Below are 6,888 nucleotides of genomic sequence, written 5' to 3' on the forward strand. Positions count from 1 at the left end.
ATATTAATTAATTGCTAATCATATTTAGTAATACAAAGATGCTATAAGAAAACTTGTTACTGAAGTTTAACTTTTGTGTACGTTCTAAGTTTGTAACAATAGGGAAATCACATCACAATGAATTTTTTTTTATTTAAAAAACTTAAATATGCAAAACCAATACGGCCCAATTTCTGATACTGTGCTCCGATGAAGAAGCATCATCATCATCATCATCAGCTTGTATGAAAACTGTTTCATATTTACTGCGAATCAAACAATTATAATCACTTGACTGGACTGATCGCACTGATTGGTCGATTAAAATCCCTATTCTTGAATTCATCACTTACAAATTTGCATTCAGTCGTTTTGTATCAATCAAATCCACCATCACTTACTTTTCTCTCTTATTTGCAGACGCAGCCCGGTACCTTGAGGAGAAGATGATTGAGCAAGATAAGGAGTATGTAGCGCGCTTGATGAGTACACCGTTTAGGGACGAGAAGTAAACCAGTTGCTTCTGGTATGTTACTTATCATCATGATGAGCAAGTGCCATGGATGTGTTTACTTGATTCCGGTCCATTGTGGGATAAAACATGAGATATTGTTTGCAACTATAGCAGATTGTTAACATGTTCTTTCACATCATACACTTCTTCACAATGAATACCTTCTTTGTTAATCGACCAAACCTGATCAATCACCATAGACAAAATGCATTACAAACCTTTTATTTGTTACATCAAATCGTTTAAACATGATCTACAAAAAATGTACCATGATAGTTTTATCGTGTGAGCCGCTATACAGGGTGTTTCCGGATGGTAAAACAGTTAAGCATGTAACTGCCTTTGTATGTTCTTGTACTTCTTGAATGAGACGAAGAATACCTATTTTTTCCTTTACCTGTACTTTTACCACTCCATATCTTTCTCGGTTTAACAAGAATATACAAAAAGCAAAAACCTTTTATCAGTGCTGGTGGAAACTGATTACTTAGATTTATGGGTATTTATAAATTTAATTAATGAAATGAAAAAGATTTACCTTTATTGTACCATCTGAATGGCCCGAAAAGATCCTGTCTTTTCTGCATACTAATGACAAAAACAACTCCATTCATACTGCTATCTTCCTGGCCAAGTTCTGTATGGTTCCACATTTCCTGGTAGGGTTTGTAAGTTATCACTATGAATTATGACCCGTTTGATCCAAACCCATCGGGACCCGTTACCCAACTCGACCCAACCCGGTTTGTTTGCCTGGTATACATATAAGTCCTAAATTTACAAACTCTGACCCACTTGTACCAAGACCCATTTTGACCCGTTATCCAACTCGACCCAACTCTACCCGTTTGCCAGATATACATATAATTCCTAAATTACAAACTCTCTGGCCCATCTGACCAAACCCATTTGGACCCGTTACCCAACCCGACCCGTGTGCCATATATACATACAAGTCCTAATTTTGTTGGTTTATATGCGAACTTACTGGACTCGATTCACTTTCTTTCTGAAAAAACTTTGAGCATTTTGCATGCTACAGCAGACGATTTCTGGAATTCTCTAAGACCTTTACACATATCCTTCTTGTAAATGGCAATATCACGTACCCCGTCTGAAAGAAAACTCAAAAGAACACGAATATCAATCAAAATATATTTCGTATTTGATTTCGGAGTATGATAAAGTATAAAGCTAACCATTGTCATGCATGAAACAACCAAGTGCAAGCATACAAAGAGCTTTATCTTCTGTATCTTTTGCAGACTTGAATTCGACACTAATCGTTTAAGCAAACAAACTCGTGCCGTTTCTTGAATCCTGGTGTCGGGAAGCTGAGTCAGCATGTTTAGAAGCCCCGTGGAAGATATAAAAGATCCCGAACAAATTTCTGCACATCTACTCTTTAATCCTTCTCATAACGCCTCAAATATAATCCCGACCTCATGGTTCACTAATGCAAATGCCACCTTTTTCTCCCATTCTTGAGCAGCTATCTCTTCTTACTTAAAAAGTCAAACATGGTCAAATTGGCCCACCTCAGCTGCCACATCACCATATAGAACTAACAAACTAAGACTAACCATAGTTTCTTGAACATCTCCAGATCGCATTGTAGATCTAAAATTCGTGTCAATTCCAGCACGTTTTAGTAGAAATTTACGAACAAGAGGTTTCCCGGAATACGAAAATCGTCCTTGAAGTTCTATAATCGTGTCAACAGCTGCAATTTAAGTAGCTGGATAATTGGTATTTTTGGAATTTTTTTTCTGAATGGGACTAATTTCGCCATATTTTACAGTCCTCGTTTTTTTTTTTTTTTTTACAAATTTTATAAAACTAGTAAAACCGATGTTTGAATCATCGGTTTGTACAAACCGAAGTTTTGAATGCCGGTTTGCAGGGGAATATTCCCTCTTTGCAGACAGCGTGGCACAATAATTCACTTTTCAGGGAGCTTTTATTGACACGTGATAATCGGCAATTCGAATGCCGGTTTCTGAGCAACCCCCAACCGTTCATATTCAATGCATTAAATACTGCAATCCGGGTGAACTAAAACTGGCAAATGGTTTAGTGCCACGTGTAAACCGATGTTTCAATCATCGGTTTGTAAATGCCTATAAACCAACGATTGAATCATCGGTTTTGGCAGATCAAACTCACAACTTTCATCAATCTCAGTTCAAAAAACGAATACGATATACAATCATCCGATTTTATAATGAATCCCCCACAACCTAGAGCGATTCCGATTGATGAATCACTATTATTTTTGCAATCATCAAAAACTCATCGATCGTATAAAATTTTTATGGGTGAACAATTAGATGATGCTGTTGTTGCACAATATGAAAAAATAAAACCTAGACGATCGGATCGGGGTTTATTTCAACATATGGAGGGTATTCTACAAGCAGACGAGTTTATAGATAGTCGGGTTTTAACTTATATTGAACAAGCGGGTTTAACTCATATTTTTAAACTTGGATATCAGTTGATAGATCACGCTCTTATTTCGGCGTTAGTGGAACGGTGGCGCCCGGAGGCGCATACTTTTCATTTCCCAACTGGTAAACTCGTAAATATTAATTTATTTTTATTTTTAGATTTGTTTATATATTTATAATTAGTATGTATATATTTAATTAGTATGTATATATTTATATTTATATATATATGATGTATATATTTAGATTAGTACATATTTAAATTAGTAGACATTGATTTGTGTATGTGTATTTATATTTGTATGTATATTTATATTAGTATATATTTGCTTAAAACCAAGTTGCGAACGTTCCAACGATACTCGTGCTTCAGCCCACCGGAATAGTTCTTCAAACCGCGGTCAAATTCACCGCCATAATTTACCACAACACTCACGGTCGACTGACTCATTTTCTTGTTAATGTATGAATGTGATTGAAGATATGAATGTATGAATGTGTGCAACAAACTGTCGAATTTATAGCAGAAATCACAGATGTTTACAAACCGGCATTTCAATTGCCGGTTTGCAGAGGAGTCAGACTACTAGGGCACGGGTGGCAAAAAGCCAAAAGAAAACGAATAATTTAATACAAACCGGCAAAACAAACATCGGTTTGTGCAAACCGTTGATTCAATCATCGGTTTACCTAGTTTTGTAAACCTGTTAAAAAAAACGTCGACTGTAAATTTTGGGGAAATTAGTCCCATTCAAAAAAAAAAAATTCGTATTTTTGAGACACGACATAAGACTGTCTATAGCCTTTTCTCTATAAATACTCATCTTTCTTGGTTCCACCTGCAACAAAGTTTGCATTTTTATACAATTTAACACCCTCATTCATGTCTATGCGATTCAACATTTATAAGTATATATGTATATAAAAGGCTAGAGTCACACCAGTAAGTCGAGTTGAAAAAGGAGACCAGCGACTATCGGGGTTTGTTCATTAAGAGCTATTTGTAGATATATGAGCAGGGGGTGCATTGTACTAAAAGTACCTTCATCTTTTATGATATGCAACACTTGATTATTAATTGTTCTCCTAATGAAATAAAAATTCCAAATTTCATTATAAATTTACACATTGTTCTGACCCATGTAGACAAAAGTGTCAAAGGCGTACCTGTTTAGTTTTACGATTCAGAGAGAAACTGTACAATCTCAAAGCGTTCGCGATCGTTAGCATGAACGAAGCTCTCTAAAACTGGAGCGAGTTCAGCCTTATCAGCAATGATGTTTCGACAATTTCCATCATCATGTATACATCGTAACAGTATACGCACAACTGCAAGTTTTTCTTCTATTGATTTAGATTCTAAACTTTTGATAATTGATTCTATAGCCTTACTAGAAAGGAGACTTCTAATGACTTTTAAAACGGAATAATCATCTTCGTTTTCAAGAATTTGGGCTAATAATAACACAGAAGCTGATTTGGGCTTCATACACATTTTCAAAAACTCATCTTCTCGTTTCTGAATAACAGTTAGAAGCTCATTTGCTATGTCTGTTATAAAAGAAGTGGAAATAGAAGGTTTTAAGAGGTATATCAACACAACAGCCTCTGATAACCCTTTTTTAAAAAGTGAGATTATGCATTCGATGTCAGAATACACTCGTTTTAGAGTCGAAATCACCTCCTTATCTCTCGATCCCATTTCAGAAAGTAGATAAACCGTGGCTTTTAACACTCGGGTGTCAACCGAACTGAATAAAATCTCCACAAATCCATTAATAACAGGTAGTTTCAACAGCATATATTGAATTTCCACTTCCTTTTTCGTTTCTTGCCAGAATCTTTCAATTTTGAATACCGCTAATTCTGCTTTTTTTAGAACTTGTGAAGTAAAAAGATCAGTAATAACAGCTCTGAGTTCGTTAATCGTTCCATCGTTAGTTTCTCGGCTTATCACACTTTTAGGAGAAATCGGTTGAGCAACATGGAGATGATTGTTTTCTTCGTACTGAAACTCTTTGTGCGGTGTTAACTCTTTCCAGTTAGCAATGAGCCTCTTGAGGACAAAGTTAGTTTTTGGGAGTTGAAGATTGTGAAGCTTTTGGTGAGTAATTGGGCACGTGGAGTTACCTCTATCGATCCATTCTTGAATAGCTTCACGTTCATAAGTTTGACCCATTTCTAGAGTAACTGGATCCAGTGGCGGAACTAGGATTTTTTTCACCGGGGGCAAAAAAAAAATTAAAACCGTAGCAATTTTTTTGGACAAAATATGGAGATTTTGGGGCAAAAAATTGAAGTTTTTAGGCAAATTATGAAGGTTTTTGGGTAAAAGTTGAAGATTTTTGGGCAAAATTTGAAATTTTTGGGGCAAAAGTTGAAGAATTTTGGGCAAAATTTGAGAGTTTTGGGGCAAAATATATAGGTTTTGGGGCAAAAAAAAAAAAAATTCCACCGGGGGCAAAGTCGAAAAACCCAAAATTTTTACACTGAAAAAAAATCCACTGGGGGCGGCCGCCCCCCTCTGCCCCAAGTGGTTTCGCCACTGACTGGATCGTTAAATATAAGTTTTGTGATAGGACATATGTAATCTTTAGGTGGTGTGTTCTGACTCTCAATATCTTCCATGAAAAAAAAAAAAACTCAAATTTGTACAAACGAAAAGGAAGAAAGATTCAGTAATATAAGTAAAGAGGTGCATTTAGTGAACCATGAGTCCAACAATGGCATTGTTGATGTTGTGTTGTGCTTTGTTTAGACAATCTCGTTAAAAAGACTAGATTTTTCTTTGGAAAGTCGGTCAAAAAGTGATGAGCAGATTATGTTTTTCTTATAGTTTTCGATTAGCACATATACATATATTTTGGGATTAGAATATGATGAATAATGTCCAACAAGATGTTCCCTTGCAAGACTTTAATTTAGAATCTTTATTTATTCGGTTTGATGATAATGTTGATTTCTGGTTCGTTGAGTCTTTTGAGGAAAAAAGATTCAAACTTGAACACAGAAGTTTGGCATTGTTGGATTGCATATGGGACTTTATGTTTCTTCCAAGAATTGATTAAACAAGATTACCTAAATTCAAGAGTTATTAAGAGTTTGTATTTTTTACTTTAAAACGAAAAATCATAATGAGTTACCTCGGATGATCGATTAGGAAGAGGGCAAATTTGGTTCTAAGCAAGCGGCTTGTGCTCCTTTAAGGTGCAAGTTATAAATAAACCTTATGTGGCCGTCTCCACAGGGGCGGCAACTGCTTCAAGTTTTTCTTCGGCAACTGGAACCACAATTTCGACATCTGTTTCGACTTTTGCACAAGCAACCATACGGGCCATTTCATTGTGGTTGTATACTCTGTATACACATGTATCAGCTATAGCATCAAAGTTTCCATCTTCCATCGCTCATGTAAGCAAAGGCCTTGCCTGTAGTTTTGATTCATGTAAGAGACTGTATCCGTTTGTACACACTCATAAGCCCACAAAAATTACCCATACCCTAACTCAGTTCGGCCCTTTTTGACAGCTATAGCATTACAAAATCACACAAAGTCATTGGTTTCTCGACAAAAATGTTTAAGCCTATCTCATCTGACAATATGCATGAAAATGACACATTTTGACCCGAACTCATTCCGACCCATTTTGCGAACCTTGCATTGGATAGCTAATACACAAAACCACATGTTCCCCAACAAAAAGTTGAAAACCTTTACAGCAATTCACGCTCATGAAACCGTAAAATTCCATCCAAAACCTTTGATAAGGTTGTGTACTTGTGTTCTTATATAACCAGCCCATGTCTCTAGTTCAAGTTGCGGAGAACCCAAAAGCTTTTCAACTAAAAGTACCAATTAGAAAGAATCTTGGTAGGTTGTGCTTTAATATCACGATGAATAATCTTAGGATGGATTGCAAAAAGAAGCCTACTTAATGACTACTT

General features: G+C 35.9%; 1 pseudogene; it reads right to left on the reverse strand.

Annotated features, from left to right (window-relative positions):
- Positions 1 to 548: 548 nt before the first annotated feature.
- LOC139843153 (putative E3 ubiquitin-protein ligase LIN-1) lies at positions 549 to 5,977 on the reverse strand (annotated as a pseudogene).
- Positions 5,978 to 6,888: the final 911 nt, after the last annotated feature.

The sequence above is a fragment of the Rutidosis leptorrhynchoides genome, chromosome 4 (assembly GCF_046630445.1).
Source record: "Rutidosis leptorrhynchoides isolate AG116_Rl617_1_P2 chromosome 4, CSIRO_AGI_Rlap_v1, whole genome shotgun sequence".
NCBI lineage: Eukaryota > Viridiplantae > Streptophyta > Magnoliopsida > Asterales > Asteraceae > Rutidosis > Rutidosis leptorrhynchoides.